The 27,033-nt window shown below is 34.2% G+C and overlaps 1 protein-coding gene across 8 annotated transcripts in view; it reads left to right on the top strand.

Moving 5' to 3' along the window:
• The window catches only part of LOC106883075 (uncharacterized), a 335,438-nt gene that overhangs the window by 138,759 nt on the left and 169,646 nt on the right, over positions 1 to 27,033 (top strand). Inside the window, exon 2 of one of the 8 annotated variants that reach the window (XR_016241424.1) lies at positions 13,255 to 19,708. The exons of the other annotated variants lie outside the window; for them this stretch is intronic. The gene's annotated coding sequence lies outside the window, so the exon portion shown is untranslated. Of the gene's footprint in view, positions 1 to 13,254; positions 19,709 to 27,033 lie in introns of those variants that run through there. 8 annotated transcript variants of the gene reach the window in all.

Below are 27,033 nucleotides of genomic sequence, written 5' to 3'. Positions count from 1 at the left end.
ACCAACCAAGTAAGCCATGAATTTCTTCTTTTCGTACACAGAAATCATAACATTTACAAATTCATAACCTCTACTCTCTTTTCAATTTCCATTAATACATCAAATTTTATCAAAATTTCCATGACTGAGCCATCAGTCTCAGATTTTACTCTCTCTTCAGATTGGTTAATTACTTTATTCAAATCCATCCACATGTTCTGAGATATAACATTTATCTGACTGCCAATGTCATTTTGCATTTTAACATTAACTTTAACAAGTTGACTTACTCATTGACTATTGTGGTGTTTTTCAGAACAATTTCATAAATACTTGTAGAATCTTCTTTATAAATTTCCTCCACTCTTTTCCATATTTCTGTTAAAATATGATATTTTGTTCAGTCAGTTTTGAAAATACTAGAAAATTTCATGAAATAACTTAATCATAATTAAGCTGGTGTTCAAAACATAGATTAATATGAAATGTTATTGGAAGGTTTAAATTTGATGAATTTAAATTGGAAGTTTGTGGCATAGAACTAGACAGAAGCAGTATGAAGCATGTCAATATGAAAAGGGTTAATATAAGTTTTTACCAAATAGAGAACATTTTGATGGTGCATGCTTATACCCACGCATAAGAGGCATTTATAATCAGATTTATTCTTGTTAGCATGTGACTCAGATATATCAAGATCATTCTTAATTACTTTCATTTTAAGCCATTGGATGCATTCACTGCATACATTAAGCTGCAGATCACCTGATCGATGATATTCTAATACTTTTGCCTGATGTTCAGATGTTAGCATGTCATCTAAGAGTCTTACATGAACCATATCATCTGCACTCTGTCCTTCAGTTCCATCAAATTTCATGAAATTCTCTGACAAGCTGGCTTTCATAATCTTGTAGAATAACCTTGACTAGATTTATTTAACTTTTGATGTTGTGATAAGAATATGACCCTTTTAGTAACTATCAATTTCTTTTGGTTTAGTCAAAATCTTACACTACTATGATTCAATGTTTCAACTTTATGATCAAAAGTTTCATTTAACTGATTGGTCAAACTGTTATATCAAACTAGTAGCTGCCTTAAATAAACTCAGTCACATGCAAGCATGCAATAATATTAGAATAATAATGGCATCGCACAAATTATATTACTTTATTCCAGTAGTCTTTGAAGATTTTCTTCACTGCCAGTCTGATAAACCTGATATTGTCTTAAATTTGCCTTAGCCATTCTGGAGCACCAACTTTATGGGTGATGTTTATTTTGAACTTATGTTTGTAGGAGGAAAGTATGGACATCTGTATAACTTTAGAATGATATAGTTGTGTGATATAAAGATTTGGAAAAGTGTTTAGCATGAGGACCAAATGGCAGGGAATATATAGTAGGGGTAAAAGTGGTGATGAGTGGATTCATTGTGATAAATTTGGCAAGTTAAGAGGACCAGACTCTTGCTGTGTTGATGGAAGAAACAAGGTGGATGCTGTATAGGAAAAGGCTTAGTTGGAGTACGTTGATGATTGAAGGTTTGCTTATTTGGTTGGTGTTGTCCATTTTCAGTTTCACCTAATAGCTTTTTTTATATCAGTGACTTATCTCTCTTGAGCCATGAAGGAAGGCCTACACAAGTGGTTCTCAACCAGTTTTTTGCTCCTTTGGTTCCTATTTTATTTGGGTGAACCCTCATAGCCATTTGATGTTTAAAAAATCATATTATATTTTTGTAATTAAATATTATTAGGAATTGTATTAAAAAATATTGTTAAGATATTTTGTGCAATGTAGAAGTGTAGCCAATTTATTGCACATAAACCTTAACAAAAAAAATCTTGTACAGGCCCATAAGGGTCATAACGACTCTGGTTGAGAACCACCAGTCTACACAGTCATTTGATCTACTAAAAATAGCAACCAAATTTTACCCAAATTGCATCCTATCATTTTAACAAAGAAAGGACACACTGGTTAATTAGTTTGAAAAAATAAAATAAGATGGTTATGGCTAGAATGCTTTTGATCACAGGTTTGCTTGATTAGGGTTGATCCAGTGTTAAATAATAGAAACAATAATAGCAATGACCTGGTTACTTTTAATTGAAGTGGATCATTAAGTTGTCAGAAGCACAATAAAAAAAATGGTCTTTAATCAGCTGTTAACCTTGCAATCTAAATACTGGCACCAATGTTAGCTTGACCTGCTATGAAACTCTACTCAAGCTTAAGTGAACACAAGATGTTTCCTGTCTCCTTCGAGATTATTTTGGTGTGAAATGGCTTGTTAAAATGTTCTTTAAAGAGAGAGGGAAGTACTTCTCACATATTGTTGGACAAATTGGCTGCTGCAGCCACACAACGTTCTGAATAAATTTGCCATCCAACTGATTAGTAAAACTTTTCTCACAGTCACACTTTTCTTCTTGAGCTCTAAGACTCATACAACCAGTTACCTAGTGTCTATGGCATATAAGTGATTGAGATCACAAAACCCCACCTGAAAGGATATCAGTCTGTTGCAAGGTACAAGGCCAGAAATTTTGAGGGGTGGGGCAAGTTGATTACATCAACCCCAGTACTTGACTGGTTCTTTATTTTATTGACCCTGAAGGAATAAAAGGAAAAGTTGATCTTGGTAAGATTGAACTCTGAATATAAAGTACTGGAAAAAATGCTGCTAAACATTTTGCCCAATGCACTAATGATTCTGCTCCTCTGCTACCTTCACAAAACACATTACATCTTGACCGATTTGCACCTTTAGTGAAATCCATTCTATTACAAGCATCTGGGTCATATCTTCAGTCTAAAGTTGACCAGCCATGGGGGATCCACCTTTGACTGACCATTGAAAGTATTTAAATAAAAATTAAACAAAAAAAATTAAATAACATACACAGGATAGTTGTGTGGTTAAGAAGCTTGCTTTGCAACTACTTGGTTTTAGGTTCAGTTCCACTGTGTGGCACTTTGGGCAAGAATCTTCTACTAAAGTTCTGGGCTGAAAATGCTTTGTGAGTGAATTTGGAAGACACATCTATGCATATGTTTGTGTTTGTTCCACATCACTCTTTGATAACTCCAACAACCAGTTTGTTTATGTCCCTGTAACTTAGCAGTTCAGCAAAAAATAGTACTGGAGTTGATATGTTTTCCCCCAGCATGGCTGCAGTTCATTGACTGAGACAAATAAAAGATAAAAACCAATATGGTGTATCTTCATGCTATTAATTCTAACATTGTGCATCAGTTCCAGTGTCACCTGATTCATCCATCTCTCTTTCTTTCTCTTGTAAGTCCTTCTGTATCTTTCTCTCAAAATTTGCACCAAACACATCACTCAAAACTTTTATCCCCAAACAGCAATCCTTTGAAACCCTTTCCTGCTTGGCACACTTTCTATGCATATCAACCTGACAGAGGATGAAGGTAGAATAAACATTTCCCCATGCAGAAACTGCAGGAGTTACTCAAAGGTATTGCATTTTTTTCTGAATCCATTGCAATGTATCATCAGCAGCTGTTCTGGAATCTCAAGTGTTTTGCCCCTTAGCTAATACACTTCATCTGAATGGGGCAGTGAGGACTGAATTAGTCATTGCCTATGGAAGGGTTCCCCCTTATGATCTCTTGTCAGCCACAACTACCTTCAACTGGTTTCAGCTGCCATGCTTATCTCCTTGGTGGCTTTCTTCAGTTGTTTGGGCTTCAGACCAATCTTCTACTGGAAATAGTGAACCATCTAGGTGGAAAGCTTTGACAGCTGACTTCAATAGTGTATGAGGCTGCATCCCATCCCTTGATAATGACCTTGTTGACCATGTCTTGATATTTGGTTTTCTTTAGCTGGTGAGAAATTTTGAGTTTGTCTGCCAGAGTACTCACTATTCCTTTTTCTCAGACTTAACTGTTGAAAAAAAGATGTTTCTTTTATCCTTCCTCTTTATTTAGTGTATTGCTGTCTTCTAGTAAGCATGAAGCTTAAGTAGGAAGGAAATAGAACTTGTGCAGTCATGCTTTTCTCATAGACATAAAAGATTAAGTAAAGGGAATAGTGGAATAGTTACAACTAGGAATGAAAATTTAATTGTAAACTCGGATTGTTACAAGCTTACTTTCTACTCTATTGCACTCAGCTACTGTAATGTTAATAATTGATATTTCTGTATTGATGAAATAATATACTTGCATTATTATAGATTATTAAAATGCCTCTACTTCTTTTGCAATTTTTATCCATCCAGCCAAGCAGACTTTGTTCAGTGATTGTTTTATCCGTACTATCATTTCCAATGACATAACACTGTACTAGTTTGGTACAAAAGAACTAAAATTGAACCAACAGTCATATTGTGTTAATATGAACTTATGCCAAGTTATCTTTGTTCTTCCTCATTTTCCGTTTTTTGTTTTTTTTTACCCTTTATTCTTTTAAACTGGTTGTTATTGTTATTGTCGCAAACATTAGTACCACCACCATTGTTACCATGTGTTCGATAGGTGTAAAAGTATCTTTCCAAGTTTTGCAGTCTGTTTTCATTTTGTCTATGAAGTTCAAACTTCTAAGGTCCAATATTGTTTTTCTCACCCAATATGGTTATGCTCCGTTGTATGTGTAATGTCAATGTGAATACCCGTCAGAGTGTAAGTATCTTGAGAGAAAAGCTGAACATTAGAAGCATCAGTTGTGGTGTGCAAGAGAGATGATTGCGCTGGTATGGACATGTGGTGAGAATGGATGAGGATAGCTGCGTGAAAAAGTGCCACACCCTAACAGTTGAGGGAACCCGTGGAAGACCTGGGCTGAGGTGGTGAGGCAAGACCTTCGTACATTGGGCCTCACCGAGGCGATGACTACTGACCGAGACCTTTGGAAATGTGCTGTGCGTGAGAAGACCCGGCAAGCCAAGTAAGATCGTTGCCAGTGCCCCTGGACTGGCTCTTGTGCGGGTGGCACATGAGATGCACCATTTTGAGCGTGGCCGTTGCCAGTACCGCCTGACAGGCTCCTGTAGGATTTTCGAGCGAGATCGTTGCCAGTGCCCCTGGACTGGCTTGTGCGGGTGGCACATAAAAGACACCATTTCGAGCGTGGCCATTTTCGTGCGGGTGACACGTAAAAGCACCCACTACACTCTCTGAGTGGTTGGCGTTAGGAAGGGCATCCAGCTGTAGAAACTCTGCCAAATTAGATTGGAGCCTGGTGTTGCCATCCGGTTTCACCAGTCCTCAGTCAAATCGTCCAACCCATGCTAGCATGGAAAGCGGACGTTAAACGACGATGATGATGATGATGATGATGAATATTGTTTTTTTACTACAAATCTGCAGTAGCTTTTCACCTAATATGCATCATATATTCATTTGATATGCTTATTTCCATGCAATCACTCTTGCTACATAAATTAACATGCTTCTTTAACAATTCTTTGCTTTTCCAACTTATTTTCACCCAACCTATCACATTACACATCCAACTAACCTCACTCTACTCAGTTCTCTTCAATATCTGTAGGTTTTCAGTGTTTGTTTCTCATATATCAACCCCAACACTATGTTACACTATTAGTCAATCCTTGTATCAGAAAGTTTCATCTCCACAACAAACCACTTATCAGTCACTTTGGTATTTCATCAATAGTTTCTTAGCTTATTTTTTCCTACTTATTCTGTGCTTACCTGCTCTTATCCTAGAAGAGTTTGATATTTATTGCTGTCCCTTGAACATATAGTATCTGAAGTATGATTTGTTTTTTGTGTCTTTTAATCATGAAGGAAAGCATCATCCATAACCATTTACTGGGCCTCCATGATTGGTTTGGAAGGTTGGATGGTGAGACAGAAGGAGAGAAGTATATGCAAACCTTGTCTGAATGCTTGCAACAGAATAGATAGGTGCCAAGGTACCAGATGATGATGTTAAATTGGGCAATGGATGAAGTCTACTTCCTTTGTGAGTCACGGTTAGATTTGAACTTAGAGCCTAAAAAAAAGCTAGATTAACATTTTTACTGTACCACCAATCCACCCTCAATTGCATGTGCATATGTGTATCTGTGTGTTCATGTGTTCATGCATGTGTTTACTTTTGTGCTTATGTACACACACTCATACACACACACACACACACACACACATCAAGTTTCTATACAGTTTCAGTCTGTCAAATCTCACTCACAAGGCATTGGTTAAACTCTGACTATAACAGAGACTTACCTAAGATACCACACATTGAGACTAAACCCAAAATCATATGGTTGCTAAGCAAATTTCTTACCCACACAGCCAAACCTGCATCTAGATCCAATTCCAGAGCTAATTAACTTATTTAGTTATTTTCTTAAATTAGTAACAGTTTTTGAATTAGCATACCTATTCTAATATTTCTACATACCTGATATTTATGTGGCATTGAAAATTCTTGACTATCTACAAGCACATCATCACACTATTTTCTTGGATGAGGTACTGTCAATAATGTTGACCACTATGTGATTGTTACTTATTTTATCTACTCCTCCCCATTTACCATTATCCTTTCACAATCTTATGAACCCACCCACCCACTCACCCTCCCCAATCTCTGGTCCACTCACCCTCTCTCACATCCATCTCATCTTTACCATCTTCTCTCTCCTCTTTCTTCTCTCTCCTCTTTCTTCTCTCTCCTCTTTCTTCTCTCTCCTCTCTCTCTCTCCCCACCTGAGGTAACCAAGTTTTCCCCTCTAATGTAAGACTCCTTTTTCTGTCCCTCTGTACTACTCCTTTCAGTTGAGGGGTCTTGTTTTGCAAGATACTTGGCAACTTCATTGATGCTGGTGCCACATAAAAAGTATCCAGTACACCCTGTAATGTGGTCGGCATTAAGAAGAGCATCCAGCCAATGCAGACAGCAGGTTTGGTGCAGATTTCTGACTTGCCAGTTACTGTCAAACTGTCCAACCCATGCCAGCATGGAAAATCGATGTTCAATGACAATGATGATGACTTCAGAAGGATGACAGGCAATGTCAACTCAAGCATGATTCAAACTGGATGGCATTTCATCTTCCACTCTGCTTGAATGATTTTGCCAATCCACCTACTAACAATAGAATTAATTTCATAGGTACATGACCATTATTTTTGAGGTGTACAATTGATTAAATTAGCATCAATACTTGTCTAGTACTTTATCTTATCAACATTCAGAGGATGAAAACCAAAGTTGACCTCAATGGAATTTGAACCCAGAACATAACAAGCTGTAACTAAATACTATAAGGTATTTTATCTGATGCTCTACCCATTCTTCTAATCTTCTGCAATCTTCTACTCTCTGGCATTTAGACATTCTAGGTTGTATACATTTTCTAGTAGCAATAATAGTCACACCACTAATGTCAGTGAATGTCTGGGTACCGTTATCAAATAATACCAAATGTGATGCTATTAGCTGATATTATCAGCACTGCTTGGTAACATTTCAGATTCTGCCAATACAACCAGCTAACAAACATAACTAAACTTTATCTCAATTTATCAGAGAACACACTTGTTGAAGGTACAGAACATCACAGATTTCAAAAATGGTTACTTGGAAACCAATGATATGAATCCATAATCATTTCATAAATAGACTGTGACTAACAAATAATAAAGCATGTTTAGTTTAGTCGTTGAATATATGGCAATGGAGCTGATAATATTTACAATTCAATGAATAATGTCTAAAAAATTGAAGGTTGTATAGTTCAGGAGTTTGCTTTGCAACCACATGGTTCTTGATTTCATTTCACTCTGCAGCTGATTCGACAATTGTTTTCTTATGAGTGGAATTTGTGTGAAAGCTTATGGCGTGCACATACATACATACACACACAGAGAAATAGGATCCAAAGAATCAAACAGAGCTCACAGTCAGTTCACTCCACACACACACACACACACACATTTATATATATATATATTATATATATATATATATATATATATATATATATATATATATATATATATATATATATATACACATGTATGTATATACATGTATGTATATATATGTATATACATATATATATATATATATATGTTTGAATTACGGAAAAATTTGGATAAGTACTGTTTTCACTTTGCTAAAGATTTTCTACTATTTGAAAATAATATGTATTCTTGTTTTTATACTATTCATTTGGTTCTTTATAGATTATTTTAATAGATAACTTATTTAACACTATATTATTTAGAAGTTATAGTTTCATTTCAACATAATATTAGAACTTCGATTGGAATAGTGTTGATATATTTTCGATTATTTTTGATTAATATTATTTGATTAATTATTAATCTTTATAGTTTATAATATCGTTAAAGTTTTTTTTAAATCAAAACTTTGTATATATATATAAAGTTTAACCTTTTATTCTTAATAATTTTTTCTTTCTTAATTTTTTCATTCATAATTTTTTCCATTCATAATTTTTTCATTCATATTTTTTATTATTACGTTTGTAGAAATAAATAATCTTGTATTTTTCTATTATTCAATTGATCTTTAATCATAATTAAATAAACGTCTTTAACTTTAAATAGTATAGCTTTAACTATTACACCGGTTAAATATGTACTAATTTTATCTTCATTATTAATTTAAACTTAAACTTCGTTCAACTTGTATTTAAAACAATGATAATTTAAAACAATGATAATTTAGGTAAGATGTTTTTTGTATATAATATACATGTTATTATTATGGATGAAGGGATGATTATTGATTGGTTATTATTTTGATATTATGATATTTTTTAAATAATTTTTCTATCTTTATATAATAAGTATTTCATATTAATTCATTTGGTACTTATTGTTGGTTGAGATATATATCTAATTATTGTTCTACTTACGATCTGACGAGTAGCTATATTTTTGAATAGAACTTATTTTCGATAATTTCAATTGATTTTAATCGATTTAAATTTCTTTTCTATTTGAAAATTGGTTATGAAACACGTGTAATCTTTTTATTATATTTATCTTATGATATTTACTTTACTTTATATTATACTCATTTATTGTGCTTTTTAATTATTAATTTTTCTATATGTGATAGTGGATTTTCATCGATGAGTTCTTGAAAATTGGTTATTTTCCCTAAAACTATATATATATATATATATATATATATATATATATATATATATATATATATATATATATATATATATATATATATATATATATATGTATATACATGTATATACATGTATATATAAATATATGTATATACATATAAACTAATGTTACATGTGTGTGTGTTAGTGTGTATGAGTCTAGGACATTTACCCACCATGGACAATAACCCCCCCCCCCAGGACAATTACCCCTGAGGACAACATGATGATTTAAAACTTCTTAATATATTGGAGAGGGGGTAATTAACTAAAGGAGGTAATTGTCATAGTGAGTAGTTGTCGTTGGGAGGAATTGTCTTATGAAGAGTAATTGTCCTGATACGATATATATATATAAAATGTTTTCAAAATATCATTATTTGGTTTGATTTCATTAAAACGTGTGTGTGTGTTTTATTATAGCATCAGGTTGATCTAAACCTTGTGAGTTGAAATTTAGTAGACAGAAAATACATAGGATGGACTGTATCTGTACTTTAAATGTCAGATCTGTCACCCACTGATTTTTACCCGAATATATTAAAATTACCTGCCTGTGGAATACACACCTACTTTCATTGCTACACATTAGATTGATAGATCAGTTGATCGAATAAATGGAATACTTACTATTGAAATTGATATGGGATTCATCTCCTATTTGTGTGTGTGTGTGTGTGTGTGTGTGTAGTATAGAAATTTGAAATTATGATATAACCAAACTGCTTCAACTTCACTTCCCTACATATATTCTATTGTTTATTTTACATTTTGTTTCAGTTCTCTCCTTAAATATTTACACTTTTGTTTCTCCATAATTGTCTCATATTCCTTCCTGTATTTCTGTCTAAATCTGTAATGTCAACTCTTCTGTGTTTCCATTTACCCGACTTATAGCTTTATTTATTTTGCACAATTATTATTGTATTTTTTTTTTCCTTTCCTGTTGCCACATTTGGTAATAACCATATAATCAGAAGCATCTTCTTCTAATGACATCCTCTGGAATTGGTGGGAAAAAGTTTTTTGACCTTGTCATCATCTAGTATTTGATGGAAATAAAACCACTAGATCACTTACTGTAATTTAATAACATGAAACTACTGATGTTAGCGTAACTCTTTCAACTCTATTTCAGCATGGCGCAATTCATCAAGCTAATATATTCTAATTTTGTGCAAATCTATGGACAGCCATCTACTAGTAACAAATATAAACTAAAAAATATAAAGCATTATCAGCTTAGCATTAACATTATCATATCAGCTTTGTCATTTAATCATCATTATCATTTTAACATTTGATATTTCCATGATGATATGGGTTAGCTATGTTTGCCATACAACATATCATCAAAACTAAATAGCATTATACATTCAACTGAGATATCAATCTACATATCTTTATTGATATGGTACTTAATCAATACCTGTTTATCTCAGTGGATTGACTTTCCGTTATCAAATGCCTTTTACAAGTGATTAACCAATATTGATTTTCAAGGTACACCTAGGGTAGAATTTAAACTCTTCGCAAATCAGTGAAGCACACATCATATGTACAGTGTAGTTGTTGTTTACAACTGTAAACTTCACCATACTGCCAAACCTATTTCAAGCTAAGTAAAGTCTTACAGTAGTATACTACACAATTCAATGACCCAGTAGGAATTACCATAAAACTGGTATTCTGTCGATTACGATGATGGGGCTTTCAGTTGGTCGGCTCAATGGAACAGTCTGCTTGGGAAATGAATGTGCAAGTGGCTGAACACTCCAGAGACATGCATACCCTTGATGTAGCTCACAGGGAGGTTCAGTGTGACACAGAATGTGACAAGGCTGCCCCTGTGAATTACAGGTACAACTCATTTTTGCTATGTTGGTGATTTGTTGTCAATGAATAAATACTATAGGGCCCAATGCACTGATTTGCCCAGGGGCTTATGCTGCTAAAATGGCTCTTGTCACACCCCTAATTTAGACTTAAATCTTGGTACAGAATTTTTGTCAATAAAATAAAGTACCATTCATTTACTGAAGCCTATGCAATTGATTATTCTTCTCCTAAAATTACTGGCTTTATGACAAAATTTGAAGCAATTATTATTTGAGCTGACAAAGTGCTTAGCAGTATTTCTCCAGGTTTTATGCTCTGGGTACAAATTCTGCCTTTCATCCTTTTGGGGTCAATAGAAATGTGTTGGTTGAGCACTGGAGTTAATGTAGCCAACTAGCCATCTCCACTAAAATGTCAGGCTTTGTGCCTATGGTAGAAAAGACTATTATTTGTATTCTTATCATTTTATATTTATTTCTTCATAAATAAATATAGGGATGATATTATTAAAATACCATCATGAGTGGTAAGTGAATTATCAGTTGTACAGGCAAATTAATAAAATATATACATACAATATTAGATAAGTACATATATATATATACAAGGGTACTACATGAGTATCTATATCACTAAAAAATAGAAGTCAAAAAATACTTTGAAAAATACCGAATAGTCACAAATCTATTACAGACATGATAGGAAAAAATATGAGTGAACAATAATAATGTCTTACCTCTACTGGGTCAGAACTAGTAAATGCTGGTCAACCTGGTACCAGTTTCGAAATTTATTATTGTTCGTTGATATTTTTTCCTATCATGTCTGTCATAAATTTGTGACTATTTTAGTGATATTGGTATTCATGTAGTACCCTTGTGTATATATATGTACATATCTAATATTGTATGTATATATTTTATTAATTATTTCTTCATAGATAAGGTTGAGTCTGTTCCAACACTGTATCCTGTCACTTGATGCAACCCTTCATCTGCATATATTCTTTTCTACTCTAGGCACAAGGCCTGAAATTTTGGGGGAGGGGGACCAGTCGATTAGATTGACCCCAGTATGCAACTGGTACTTAATTTATTGACGCCAAAAGAATGAAAGGCAAAGTTGATCTCAGTGGCATTCATCCACATATATTAAATATAAATTGCATATAAAAAGTTTACTGAAGATTTGCAGTGTGGCTGTGTAGAAAGAAGTTTGCTTCCCAACCACATAGTTCCAGTTCAGTCCCACTACATGGCACTTTGGGCCAATCAAAGCCTAGTGAGTGGATTTGGTTGATGGAAACTGAAAGAAGCTTGTCATATATATATATTTATATAGTGTGTGTGTGTGTGCTTGTGTGTGTGTGTGTGTGTCTGCCTGTCACCACTACTTGATAACTGGTGTTGATGTATTCATGCCCCTGTAACTTAGTAGTTCAGCAAAGGAGACTAATAGAGCTTAAAAAATAAGTACTGGGGTCAACCTAATTGACTAAAATTCTTCTGGGCAGTGCTCCTGCCTGGCTGCAGTCTAATGATTGAAACAAGTAAAAGAAAAGTAACAGAAATAAAAGAAAGCAGAATAAATTATTCTGTCATAAGAAATACTGTTTGTCTTTTACTATCATTTGTGAATATGGACCATCTCTTATTTCCTCTAATTCTACTGTTTCATTTATATATAGAGTTAGTACTGTAAATCTATTTGAAGATTTGAGCTAAATGTAGTAACTAAAGAAATGAATACACTGGAATACTTCACCAATACCTTCAGCAAGAGATATTTAACTATTTCAGTTACATATGCAAGTCTTCACACTTTGTTTTTAGGTGAATCTTTTGTTAGACATAGAGCTGAAGCTAAATTTTGGTGATACTGTAGTTGTAGCATCTATAAAGTTTTCTATAAAATGAAGAATAAATTGGAATGGTTTTGTATCGCCTTGTTCAGGTAGACATGATTCCTAACTTGAGTGATTAATGAATCACATTCTGTACTGTACTTCTATTCAAGATATATTTTGAACATGAAAAACTCAAATCTGTTTTATAGAATTTGTTTGATCATTCAATGTTATTGAGATGTATAATGTAAATTGATGTGGGAATAACTTCAATTAATCTTACATATATTGCAACTAGCTGAGCTTCGGAATGCCAGATTAATGGCTAAAAGGTTAACAGTTTGTGTGTGTCACTGGCACTGTACTGTTTCTATGGCTAAGTCATTTAATTATATTTTCTTTTGTATAACATTTTGTTTGTTACAGGTTTACAATGGACTAAACACTGGTTTGCAGCATTTATGATGGTAAGAGTGATGAGGGATTGTATAGCAACTTGGGTGGAAGAAATATTACAAAGGACTTCATCTGAATGCTGGTTTCTTGTTTTTCTCACTGATGTTTACATCTTTTATTTTTATGTATACATACACACACACACATATATATATATATATATATATACGTATACAAGGGGCTTCAGTACAGTTTCTTTGTATCAAATTTCATTCATTATACATTGGTCAACTTGAGGTTACTTGAGACTTTTGTAGAAGATGCTTTTTCAAGGTAGATGAAGTGAGATAGAATCTGAAACTCTGCAGTTGCAAAATGAAATTCTTAACTACACAGTCCATATTGGTGAAAATAGATATCATATTATAAAAGGTTAGACTACCTTGCAATTAAAAGTATGAGCCTCTAGTGATGAGTTTGGATTATAAAATAAATATAATTTGAAGAGGAATGAGGATGTTTTCACTTGTGCTCCAATGAACTAATAAGTTATATACACCATACACCACATAAGACATGTCAAGCTAAGTAACAAAATTACTGTCTTCCCCATGTACAGACTTGTCCTTTCAGGTGCCAGTACCACTTAAAAAGTACCTATGCAGGTGCTGCATTAGTGCACCTGTGCTGGTGTTGCATTAATGCACCAGTGCCAGTGTTGCATAAATTCACCCATGCTGGTAGCACATAGTAAGCATTCAGCACACTCTGGTGTTAGGAAGGACTCCAGCCATAGAAACCATGCCATGACAGATGCCTGGAGTCTGGACAGCTCCCTGCTAGCCAGCTCCATCTCAAATCATCCAACCCATGCCAGCATGGAAAGCAGATGTTAAGATGATATTTGACATAGACCTCTTCCTCAGCATCATCATTGCTAGCACAGATTTGATGAGTTTTCTGAGACAGTGTTTTATTTGGGATACTTTCCCTCTTGTTATGTCTTATAGTTGTTTGTTACATAAACGGAACATGCTTTATTTTTTTCTAAAACCACTATACTTTGTAATATATGTATGTATGTATATTTAGCTTTCAGTAGTATATGTGTGTATGTGTACACACACACACACACACACACACACACACACACACACACACACACACACACACACACACAAGATTTAAATATATTTCATACGCTCAACTAAGACATAGATATATTTCACATATTCAACAAAGTCATCATCATCATCATTGTGTAACGCCTGCTTTCCATGCTGGCATGAAAATAAATTAATGTATCCATTGCACAAAACTATTTCAAATATTTGTATTAAAATAATCTTCTTGAAACTGGATTTTTATCAAATAATAAAACCACCTCTGGTTCTGATACAAAACCTTATTTTAAAATGTTCATATCTAAATTAATACTTCTCTCATAATTTTATACAAAAACCTCTTATGTTTCAAATTATTAAGCTGTTCTTAATAATGAAATATTTATTATACTAAATTCCTCCAATTTTTTTTTTTGTTTTGTTCAAAATAAAGTGAAACATAAACAATGTTTCATTGAAAAAATATGGTCAGAAAATGTCTAAAACAAAAACATAGAAGTAACTTAAATTTATTAAAATTGATAAAATTCTTGGGACTGCTCTTTTCTTCAGCTTTTGCTTCAGTTATACTCCTAAAGCATTCTAGTGCTACTAAACAGGGTACAGAACAATTTTGATATTGAAATACTTCAGAAGTGTCCAAAAATATCCTCCCATCATTTTGAATGCTTTTGGAATTAAAAATAAAAGATTGATTTGCTACAAATAATGGTTTATTTTTACTTATTCAAGAGGAATGGAGTGTCTCAAATAATTTCATGACCAACTAAATACCATTCAATATTTAACCAATAACCTCTGGATTTGTTTGATCATTTGATGTGAACATTGCTTTTTTTCACCCTTCAGGGTTAACAAAATAAGAATCAGTATTACATAGTAGGTTGATTCATTTCATTCTAGAAATATGGCGTTTTTAATCAAATGAATTCTATATTTGTAGTAAGTGTATAGTAACTATTATGCAATTAAAAACTGAAATATTGACTGAGAAGATTGAAATTTAAGAGATTGTTATTTAATCCCAGGCCAATCCTGAACAAGTAAACTTATGATCAAACGCGTCTGAATTTCAACCATCTGTCTCTTAATACATCTAATACTACATGTATTCAAAGTATCTTTCTTTTTATTGAAGATGGTTAGGCCTTATTTGAGGGAGATTTGGCTATTGTTTCTGGCAGGTCAAGTAACGACATAGAAGGTTTTTCATTGGGTCAAGCTATAATATAGAGTTCTCTTCATTGGGCTGTATGATAGCATGGAAACTTCTTTGTTGGCTTGTGCAACTTTAGATGTTCCCTCATTGGCCCAAGGAGACTATTGTAAAAAAAAAAAAAAAAGGTCAAAGTGTGTTCACTAATTAAACATTACAAAAATCCCCAAGAGCATTCGTCTTCTTTTCAAATGGTCTAATATTGTTTGCTTCAAGTTAGGTGCCTATTGATTTTTAATGAGAAAAACAGAAAACTGTTGAGTGCAAAAATATTATTATTATTCGATGTTATGAGCTCTTCATTAAATAAATTGTGTTTTATTTTACATTATGAGAAGCAGATTATTTTGGTAAATTAAATAATTTTGTGTTGTGCACTAAGAATGCTAAAAATTCTATTAATTGCAATAACACAAGTTAAATAAATGGGAAATTAACTGACACATTGCAGAAAATTCATTACATATACTTTTGCTCTTTTACTTTTTCTGTCATTCGTCTGTGGCCAAGCTGGGGCACTACCTTGAAGGGTTTAGTTAAAGAAATCAATCTGAATACTTAATTTTCTTTAAGTCTGGTACATTACACACTCTATCAGTCTCTTTTGTTGAACCACTAAGTGATGAGGATGCAAAATAATATTGGTTGTCAAGCAGTCCACATGCATGCATACGCATGTGCATGCACACATGCACACACACACATGTGCACACACACACACACACACACAAACACAAAGATGGTAAGTTTTTATACAGATCCCAACTACCAAACTCACAAGGTGTTTGTTGGTCTGGGGCTATGGTAGAAGATACTTGCTCAAGGTGCCACAGTGGAACTGAATCTGAGACCATGTGTTTGCAAAACAAGCTTCTCAAATACACAGGATTTCAACTGAGATTTTTTTTTGTTTTACCATTGAATATTTGTTCAGATGTTTTGAATGCAAAGTTTTCTTAGGTTATAAAATGTATGTTAAGGCCTGTGTTAACGGTGTTGTTGTGGGTTGTTAAGCGGTTCCGTGAGCAATGGTGTTTCAACCTTAATATCCCTGTCATTTTCCTAGGCACAGTGCATCTTATGTGTCCTCCTTGTTTGTGAAGATGGTAGAGTGAACTCGTTGGGCTCATGATCATAATACTATAGGTTCTATTCTTGGACTGGACAGTGCCTTGTACCCTTGAGCAATGCACTTCATTTGTGTTGCTTCAGTCCATTTAGTCAAAAATGAGAACTAGCTATGTGCTGGTACAGCCTTCTCCCTCTCCAACTATCACATCTTTGATGTTCCATTTTGTCAAAGGAAAGAGGATTAAGAGGTATCTATGTCTGCTCATGACTACATAGGCACCTAAGAAACTATCTGCAAAAGTAAAAGTATATACCATGCTACAAAGTTATACTTATGAGTGATGACTAGAGTTCTTTTTTTCTTTAGTGTAACTTGAGAGTGAGTTAACTGCTATTTCTTGTAGATAAAATAATTACATAGAAGTTTACTTGTTGACTTAAAATGATATTGTTAGCTTCAGTCAGCTCAGAGGGGTGGGAGAGAATGGTCACACAAAGGTAGATTGTTAACTCATTAGTCAACATAATTCTGTTAAAATATGTTGTTTTTCTTTCAATTAATTTTGAAAATATTGAAAAATTTAGTAAATTAATTTTTCATTATGAAGCCAATGTTTGTAGCAAATTTACATGAAGTTTTGAGAGATTTAATTTAGATCATTTTAAAAGTGAAAATTTGTATTATAGAAGCAGTTTTGGACAAGTTGGTATCAAAAGGATTCATTTTCCTCCTCCTCCTCATCATCATTTAGTGTCTCTTTTCCATGCTTGTATGGGTTCGATGGTTTGACTGAAACTGGTAAGCTGGAGAGCTTCACTAGGCTCCAATCTGATTTAGCAATGTCTGAAACTATTCCTTAATTTTACCCTAGCAGTTTTAATATATGAATCAACACCTTATGTTATAATGCTGCCATATATCAAAATGGTTCAATACTATAAGTACCAATACAATAGAAGGCGGTGAGCTGGCAGAATCGTTAGCATGCGGGGCAAAATGCTTAGCGGTAATTCGTCTGTCTTTACATTCTGAGTTCAAATTCCACCAAGGTCGACTTTGCCTTCCATCCTTTCAGGGTCGATAAATTAAGTACCAGTTGCGTACTGGAGTCGATCTAATCGTCTGGCCCCTTCCCCAAACATTTTGAGCCTTGTGTCTAGAGTAGAAAAGAATACTGTGAGTACCATATACAGTGAAGGTACACTGCACAAATACTTTTGATTGTAGGTCTGTTTGATTAGGGTTATTCTGTGGTTTGACTGCAATATCTCAGCAGTATATACAGTGATGGTACTCTATACAAATGCTTTCGATTGTACCTCTGCTGGATCAGGGCTGATCTATAGCCAGGCAACATTTCAATACCATATACAGTTAAGCTATTACTTTTTTACTCTTTTACTTGTTTCAGTCATTTGACTGTGGCCATGCTGGAGCACCACCTTTAGTCAAGCAAATCGACCCCAGGACTTATTCTTTGTAAGCCTAGTACTTATTCTATCGGTCTCTTTTGCCAAACTGCTAAGTTACGGGGACATTAACACACCAGCATTGGTTGTCAAGCGATGTTGGGGGGACAAACACAACACACAAACATATACACACACACATACATACATATATATATACATATATACGACGGGCTTCTTTCAGTTTCCGTCTACCAAATCCACTCACAAGGCTTTGGTCGGCCTGAGGCTATAGTAGAAGACACTTGTCCAAGGTTCCACACAGTGGGACTGAACCTGGAGCCATGTGGCTGGTAAACAAGCTACTTACCACACAGCCACTCCTATGCCTATTGTATACAAATAACTTTGATCATAGATCTGTTTGATATGTAGCTAGACATTATGTAATTACATAGTATTTTGATTATACACCATATTAAATGCTTTTGATTAAAACTCAGTTTAATGAGAGCTGATCTATTGTAAGACAACAACTGTTCAACTCTATATACAGTAAAGTTACTGTATACATATATTTCATTAATTTACAGTTCTGAACACAAAGCCTTCTATGAATTTAGATCAGAAAGAAATAGTCTCTGTTTTGCACATGGATAATGATGACATGAATACAAAACCATCAGTGTTGCCCCAATAAGTCTACAGATAACAGAACATCTCAGAGAGTAATTAGGAATCAAATCTTCAAGGTAGTAGTCTAAAAGCAATATTGGCTTAATTTAAACTGAGTGGACTAATATTAGTTAGATGAGGAGAATATTAGATGAAAACATGGTTATTAGGGATAATTGCTAATTTCTAACTGGACTCAGAAGGAAGTTAACAGATGTTAGCATTTATAACACAAACCTGTCTAACACCAAAATACCAAGAGGAAATCATACGTGATTTATAATTCATCAATATGATTGTTTTACCAATTACATAAAGTGTTTATTAACCTAGACTAGACATCATCAAGGAATTAAGTACTGTCAGGTCTTTATGCTATAAACTAGTTTTCCCTCCAGGGACATCATAGACTTCAAATTTGGTATATTTTGTGTCAACAAAAGTTTCAAAGCAGAATATAAATACATTTTTTAATACTTTAAAATATTAAAAAAAAAAAAAAAATTTTTTTGTCTTTTTAGTTTTGTTTTTCATGAAAGGTTCAGAAACCAACCAATAAGCTTTTTATTGATTATCTGCACCAGTTATATTAACTTTTGATAATATCTTCATTAATCTCAAATAATATTTACATAACTTTCACAATATCTTTTCTTGTCTGGTCAAAAGAGAAGGGGGTACCTGTCAATATTTGAATGATCTGAGCCAATTATTAAATCTATTCTTTTTGTTTAAATAGATAACCATGATGAAATAAAATAGAATTGATTTATTTACCAATAGGCTTATAAGTTTATAAACAGAAGGAAATTATGTGAAACCAATTAGGTTTATTCACTTATTATTGTGATCTTTTTCATTTGATGGACATTGATGAAATTTACTTACATGTGGTCTATTGCTGCAACTGTTCTCGAATTTTTTCTTGCTTACAAATTTCTACCAAAAAAATTTTATGCATTAGAAAATTATCAATCCATTGAACCAGTGATCAATTGATTAATCCAATCAACCAAGCAGCCAAGCAGCCAATCAGTCAAGCAGTCAAGCAGAATGAGAAGAGTAGGTTGTCTGTCTGTATGTCTGTCCACCCATCCAACAGTCTGTTATGCAGCTAGATGTACACAGTTTATATAGTTAATCATTCTATTATTATTCAGTCTTTCTATGTTATTATCTATGTATCTCTTTCACTTACACTGACTCCTGTGTATATGGGTCTGTCTATTTATGTGTATGTATTGTTTTTGTTTTCTTTGTTCTTTGTGTGATCTCTCTCACCCCCTCTCTCTCTCTCTTACATGTCACTCTCTCCAGGTTTCCATCTATCTCTCTATCTGCTTATCTTTTCTTTTTTGTTTATTTGTCTTTTAACATATCAAACTATCAGACTAGTGTTAACACAACACTATTTTCTAGTGACCACTTTTTCTGTTTTACATTTTTTTTTTTGCTTTTAATAAATTTCATAAATGTGTCTGAACCTATTTAACCATTTTCAGTGGTGATTTTCTCTTTCTTTTCTTTTTTAATGCTAATCTAAGATCTAGAAGCTAAATACTTCAGTTTCCATTCTGTGAGTCATTATTTTTATCAGGAGCTGATACAATCATGCCCTTTTATTATAAGCAGACAATTGTCTGCAGACTAACATGTCTGCAAAGCATGTCTCCAGCTGTATGTCTACATTGTTTGGAGCTTTCATGGCTTGTCTTTGCTCTCATTACTCTTACTCTTACCCAACTCATATCATTTTATTGCCCATAATACATCATTCTCATCATTTTTTTTTTCTATCAGAGTTGAACTATTCAAGGTTGTATGCATTCATCAATATCTCACTACCAGCTGCTCATTTTTCCATAATCTTTCACTTTCTCAGATTCATAAGCTCTAAGTTTACATGTAATTCGCATCTCCAGCCAGCATGACTGGCTAGAAATAACAACTGATTTCTCCTTTGACCCACTACACTTTACTGTCATAATCCTTTCAACATGAACCTGTCTGAGACCATTCCTGATTCCATTATGTGAACTTCCTTTTCTAAAATTATCTAAATTAAAATATTCCATCAACATTTTATATTAATAAGCATTAATATTAATAAGTCGTTTGATAACGACAAAATTCTTGATTATTTTCAAAATTAATTGAAATAAAGGTAAGGTATTTCAACAGAAATATAGTAAGAAAAGGTTTAAAAAGAATATTTTGAATTATGTACTCCATGGTACAATTATTGTTTGTTCAATCACTTGTTTGTTCAATCACTTGTTTGTTTCTATACAGTGGACAGCTAACACACAATTTTTTTTACATATTTTGTATTCTGTCGCAGAAAACTAAGACTTGTCTATTATGTGTGCTATTCATGACCTCTGTAACAGAATCATCTGTTGTTATTTCTTGTTTTAAAAAGTGCAGATGCAATTCAACTTCTCTAGAATCTCATTTATTATCATCAGAGAAATCCTTCAACGTCACTGCTAAGCTTTGCCTTGTAAATGTTTAATAAACATGTACTCTACTAAAAGTATTGAGTGATCCTTCAGTTTAATGTTAAATTGCTTTCATATAACTTGACATAAAAACAAACATAAAACAAGAGCACTCAGAGGGCACAAACCTCCGCCAAGGTAACACCAACATCCTCTCAATGATTAACCAGAGGTGATTTTTAAAATGAGAATATCTGAAATAAACTTGATTGCTCTCATAAACAAGAATATTAAAAATGAACCCGACTGCTCTCAAAAATTAAGTAAAAAAACCGGAAAAATAATCCAGAATCCTTGTTTGGTACAGCATCGATCCCAAAATCTAATCAGTTTGTGCCAGTCATGAGGCCAAACATCCCTGAAAGTTTCATCCAAATTCATGCAGCGATTCTTGAGATACCTTGTCCATGGACAAACAAACAAACACAACTGCAAACAATACCTCCACCTTTGCTAAGACGGAAGTAAAAACACACACATATGCATAGAGAGGGAGGGATAGATAGATAGATAGATAGATAGGTAGATAGACAGATAGACAGACAGACAGGCAGACAGGTGCATGCATATGTCTGTATATGTGTGTGAATTCAAACTAAAGATATCTTAAATATTTTACAAATTTTTCAAGACTAAGTCAATCTATGCCATATGATACTGTGTCTTGTTTTATTTATTTATATATTATTGTGTTTAATTAGAATACGTTTTTATTTTTGTGTTTATTACATCAATATTTTGTTATATAATTTATTGGATTAATAGTTAGAGAGACATAGAAAAAAAGAAAAATATCTATAATTTGGGTTCAAAAGCTGTATTAGTTCCCTTCATATGACACAAATTAACAGCTGTTGGACAGCTGACCTTCATAACAATGCATAATTTTTTGTTCTTTACTACATAGTACAACATCATTTCTCTTGTACTTTCATTGAGTAACTGTTTTGATAAGAAGCTTCTAGCAGAATTTTTTTATTTTATTTTAAAGATGTGGAACATGCCCTGGCCATCTTTCGGATTGTACTTTTTTCCCTTTTTTTTTTTTTGCTTGTAATCTTTGGTCTGCGTCCATCCTGGGGCACTGCTTTGAAGTGTTTAATTGAACGAATGGACCCCAGTGCTTATTTTTTAAGCCTGGTACTTATTCTATCAGTCTCTGTGCTGAATTACAGGACAGTAAACAAACCAACACCAGTTGTCAAGTAGTGGTAGGGGGGGCAAACACAGACACACACTGTGCGTACACACACACACACATACACACGTACACACATACATATACAGGCTTCTTTCAATTTCCGTTGACTTAGGCTGTAGTGGCAGACACTTGCCCCATGTGCCACTCAGTGGGAATGAACCCAAGACCACATGGTTGGGAAGCAATCTTTTGAACCACCTTGACTTTGCCTATCCACACAGCCACATATGCATAAAATTTTGTAATGCTCTCATACATCAGAGACATGTTAACTTGCAGACATTAAAAGAATTTTTTGAGAATGGAGATAATAGCAACTACACCGGTGTGTGTGTGTGTGTGTGTGTGACTAAATTGACATTTTCTACTGGAACTTGCTGCTTTGTAGGGTTCTTGCACTTATACGTTTATATTGTGAATGTATGAAAATTTTATGTTTTTAATACACAAAGTAATTAATTTCATTGCATTGTCTACTTTCCCGATTTAAAACTTCAATCATGTTTGAAATTAGTTCATGTAAATTATTAAATAAAATAACTAAATTTTATTGTAAAATCTATGAATTGTTTTTGGTGTATGCTTTAGTATAGGTGTAGACATGGTGATAGTGGAGGCGCAATGGCCCAGTGGTTAGGGCAGCGGACTCGCGGTCATAGGATCGCGGTTTCGATTCCCAGACCGGGCGTTGTGAGTGTTTATTGAACGAAAACACCTAAAGCTCCATGAGGCTCCAGCAGAGGATGGTGGCGAACCCTGCTGTACTCTTTCACCACAACTTTCTCTCACTCTTACTTCCTGTTTCTGTTGTACCTGTAATTCAAAGGGTCAGCCTTGTCACACTGTGTCATGCTGAATATCCAGTTTAAATGCTAAAGGGTTAAGGGTACATATGTCTGTGAGTGCTCAGCCACTAGCATGTTAACTTCATGAGCAGGGTGTTCTGTTGATTGGATCAACTGGAGCCCTTGTTGTTCTAACCGATGGATTGCCAGTGTGTGCATGTGTTTGTATCTCCTTGTCTTGACATCATGTGATGGTTTTAAGCAAGTGTCACTATCATACACAGTGTCCTTCATTTCTAGTCTTCTGTGAAAATATGTCCTCTGATGGGGAAATATTACCTTGCTGAGAAACAGGTGAGGGTTGGCTACAGGAAGGGCATCCAGATATAGAAAATGTTCTTCAATAAATTTTGTCTGACCCATGCAAACATTGAAAGCAGACAAAAAAAAAAAAAAGACAAAAAAGACCGATGATGATAATGATGTTTCTATTGAGCTACAACAAACTAACAGACTGCAATATAAAAGAAGTTGACAGTTCATATCCCTTCACTGATGTTGTGCTATGTTCTCATTAATGGCACTCAACTATTGATAACCCATTCCATCAAACCACACGATACTGTCTACATCTGTAAATTGCAAGGAGAGTGTATAATTTATGAGTATTTCATTAGCATGTAGTACTGCTGTCTTATGGTCCCATGGGCAAAAGAACATCGCTAATGTATGAGTTAATGCGGTGATGATGGAAGCAATACTGCAAACTGGCCGTTCTTCCATCACTGCTCTTATTTCCAGCACACATTTATAATAATTTTATGATTGTTACAAGCTTTATATGATCACTTGACTCCATATGAACACTATTATCATTATCATCATCATGTTTTTTTTTTTGTGTCCACTTTCCCATGCTTGCATTGATTAGGCAAAATTTGTTGAGGCTAATTTTCTACAGCTGAATGCCTTTCCTGTTGCTAAACGTCACCTGTTTCCAAGCAAGGTAATATTGCCACAATCAGTGGACGTATTTTCACAGAAGATATCTTGCAGATACTTCCCTGTGATCTCCAAAATAACACCAAATATTTGAGGCAAGCTAAAACCAAAGTCAGTATGTCTCCAACTGAGGCAAGATAAGCATGGCTTCAGTGCTGTACAAGGAAAGACATTCAACCTCTATGTTCATAAAGACTCATGTAAGGACATTATACGTAACCTGAAAAACCAATAATAATACTTCTAACTGAAGTTATAGTTGTTTAGCCCTGCTCTAGATCAACCCTAGTTGAGCAGAACTCTTATAAAACACATTCCAACTATGGTAATCTTGTCCTTCTTTCAGGCACTGCATAATTAAATTACATTGGTCATATTCTAGTGACTCTATAGAGGCTCTTTAAAACTTCTGTTTTTTTTTGTATCGGAAAGGTGCATTTGTGGCTGAGTGGTAAGAAGTTTGCATCCCAACTACATAGTTTGAGGTTCAGTCCCACTGTGTAACACCTCGGGCAAGTGTCTTCAACTTTAGCGTTAAGCTGATCAAAGCCTTGTAAGTGAATTTGAGAGACTGAAACTGAAAGAATAAAAGAAGCCTGTTATGTGTGTGCGTGCATGCATGTGTGTGTGTGTGTGTGTGTTAGTGTGTTTGTTCCCTCCTGCTGCTTGACAACTGGTGTTAGTGTGTTTACGTCTCTGTAACTTAGTATTTTAGCAAAAGAAGCCTATAGAATAAGTGCCTGGCTTTACAAACAATAATAAGTACTGGGGTCGATTTATTCAACTAAAATTCTTCAAGGCGGTGCCCCAGCTTGGCCATAGTCTAATGACTGAAACGAGCAAAAGATAAAAGATAAAAAGAAAGGATGCTATTTATTCACTGTATGAACATATTCTTTTCTGCTCTAGGCACAAGGCCCGAAATTTTTGGGTGGGGTGGGGGGACAGTTAATTAGATTAACCTCAGTATGCAACTGGTACTTAATTTATCGACCCCGAAAGGACGAAAGGCAAAGTTGACCTCGGCAAAATTTGAACTCAGAACGTAAAGACAGACAAAATACTGCTAAGCATTTTGCCCAGTGTTCTAACGTTTCTTATTTCTTTATTGCCCACAAGGGGCTACACACAGAGGGGACAAACAAGGACAGACAAACGGATTAAGTCGATTATATCAACCCCAGTGCGTAACTGGTACTTATTTAATCGACCCCCAAAGGATGAAAGGCAAAGTCGACCTCAGCGGAATTTGAACTCAGAACATAGCGGCAGATGAAATACCGCAAAGCATTTCGCCCGGTGTGCTAACGTTTCTGCCAGCTCACCACCTTACAATTTGAACATATTACACAGAAGCTGATGTTACTTAAATCTGTCCAAAGTGGACATATGGTTGTAGAGTGTCAGGAATGGGACATGGGGAACAGTTTGCCCTGAGTGAAGGTTTTATGGAGGCAACACATTTAGGTCTGCTGTATAAGCCTATATAGAGGGCAGGGTGAAAATTTCAGGGCTTCCCTGGCTGGCACACATGCTCGCTATGCCACTGATGTAAGTAATTCTACCTTCTGAGCTCAAATTCTGCTGAGGTCGACTTTGCCTTTCATCCTTTTGGGGGTCGATAAATTAAGTACCAGTTGTGTACTGGGGTCCATTTAATCAACTGCACCCCACCAAAAAATTTCAGGCCTTTTGCCTAGAGTAGAAAAGATTATGAGCTCCTAAACTAACATGAAGTGTTAGCCTGTACTAAAGTATTGTCGTTTTATTTAGACATTGCAGGGTAGCATTAATGCTTTTCTCAAGGACATTAGCAGTAAAAGCTGGTCTCTCTTGGGATCTGAAACTAGGACATAACGATGATAGATTGAGGGGCTATTGAAGCACTGCAGCAGTGATCACTAATCTGTTCTGGAACATTGTCAGATGCACCTATCCCTCTTAATTCACACCAGTGGTCAAACCACTTGGCTAACATCATATTTAAATTTCTATTTTGATTGCTTTCCTTCACCCATTCCAATTGATTATTATTATAGCCATTAAATGTACAAAGGAAAATTGTTGTGGTGTGGAGAGGACAAAAAGCAACAAAATTAAACAAAAGCAACATATATGGAAGAGAGAGAGAGAGAGAGAGAGAGAGAGAGAGCACACATGCATGTAATATGTGTGCATGCATGTATGTGTGTATGTTTGTATATATGTATGTATATGGGTGTATGTGTGTGTGTGTGTGTGTGTGTGCGCGTAGTTACATTTGAACTTTGTTGTGGTGTGAAGAAGACAAAAAGTAACAAAATTAAATAAAAGCAACATATATGGAAGGGAGAGAGGAGGAGAGACAGACAGACAGACACGTACAAAAATAAAATACACATATGCATGTAACTGCATATAATATATATGTATATATATGAATGTATGTAAATATATGTATGTGTATATGTATATATATATATATGTGTATATATATATATATATATATATATATATATATATATATATATATATATATATATATATAGATAGATAGATTAGAGACAGGTATTCTATATATGTATGTATGTGTATTTATATGTGTGTATGTATATATATGTATGTATATATGTATGTATATATATGTATATATATGTATATATATATATATATATATATATATATATATATATATATATATATATATAGATAGATAGATAGATAGATATAGATATGTATATACATATATATATATGTGTGTGTGTGTGTATATGTGGCGTGTCGGTGGCACATAAATGCACCCCAGTGTCATGCAAATGGAACCTGTGCTCATGGCATGTAAAAG

The sequence above is a fragment of the Octopus bimaculoides genome, chromosome 4, assembly GCF_046866305.1.
Source record: "Octopus bimaculoides isolate indiv1 chromosome 4, ASM4686630v1, whole genome shotgun sequence".
Classification (NCBI taxonomy): domain Eukaryota; kingdom Metazoa; phylum Mollusca; class Cephalopoda; order Octopoda; family Octopodidae; genus Octopus; species Octopus bimaculoides.
The sequence above is the reverse complement of the archived record's forward strand: the minus strand, read 5'-3'. Positions and strand labels throughout refer to the sequence as shown.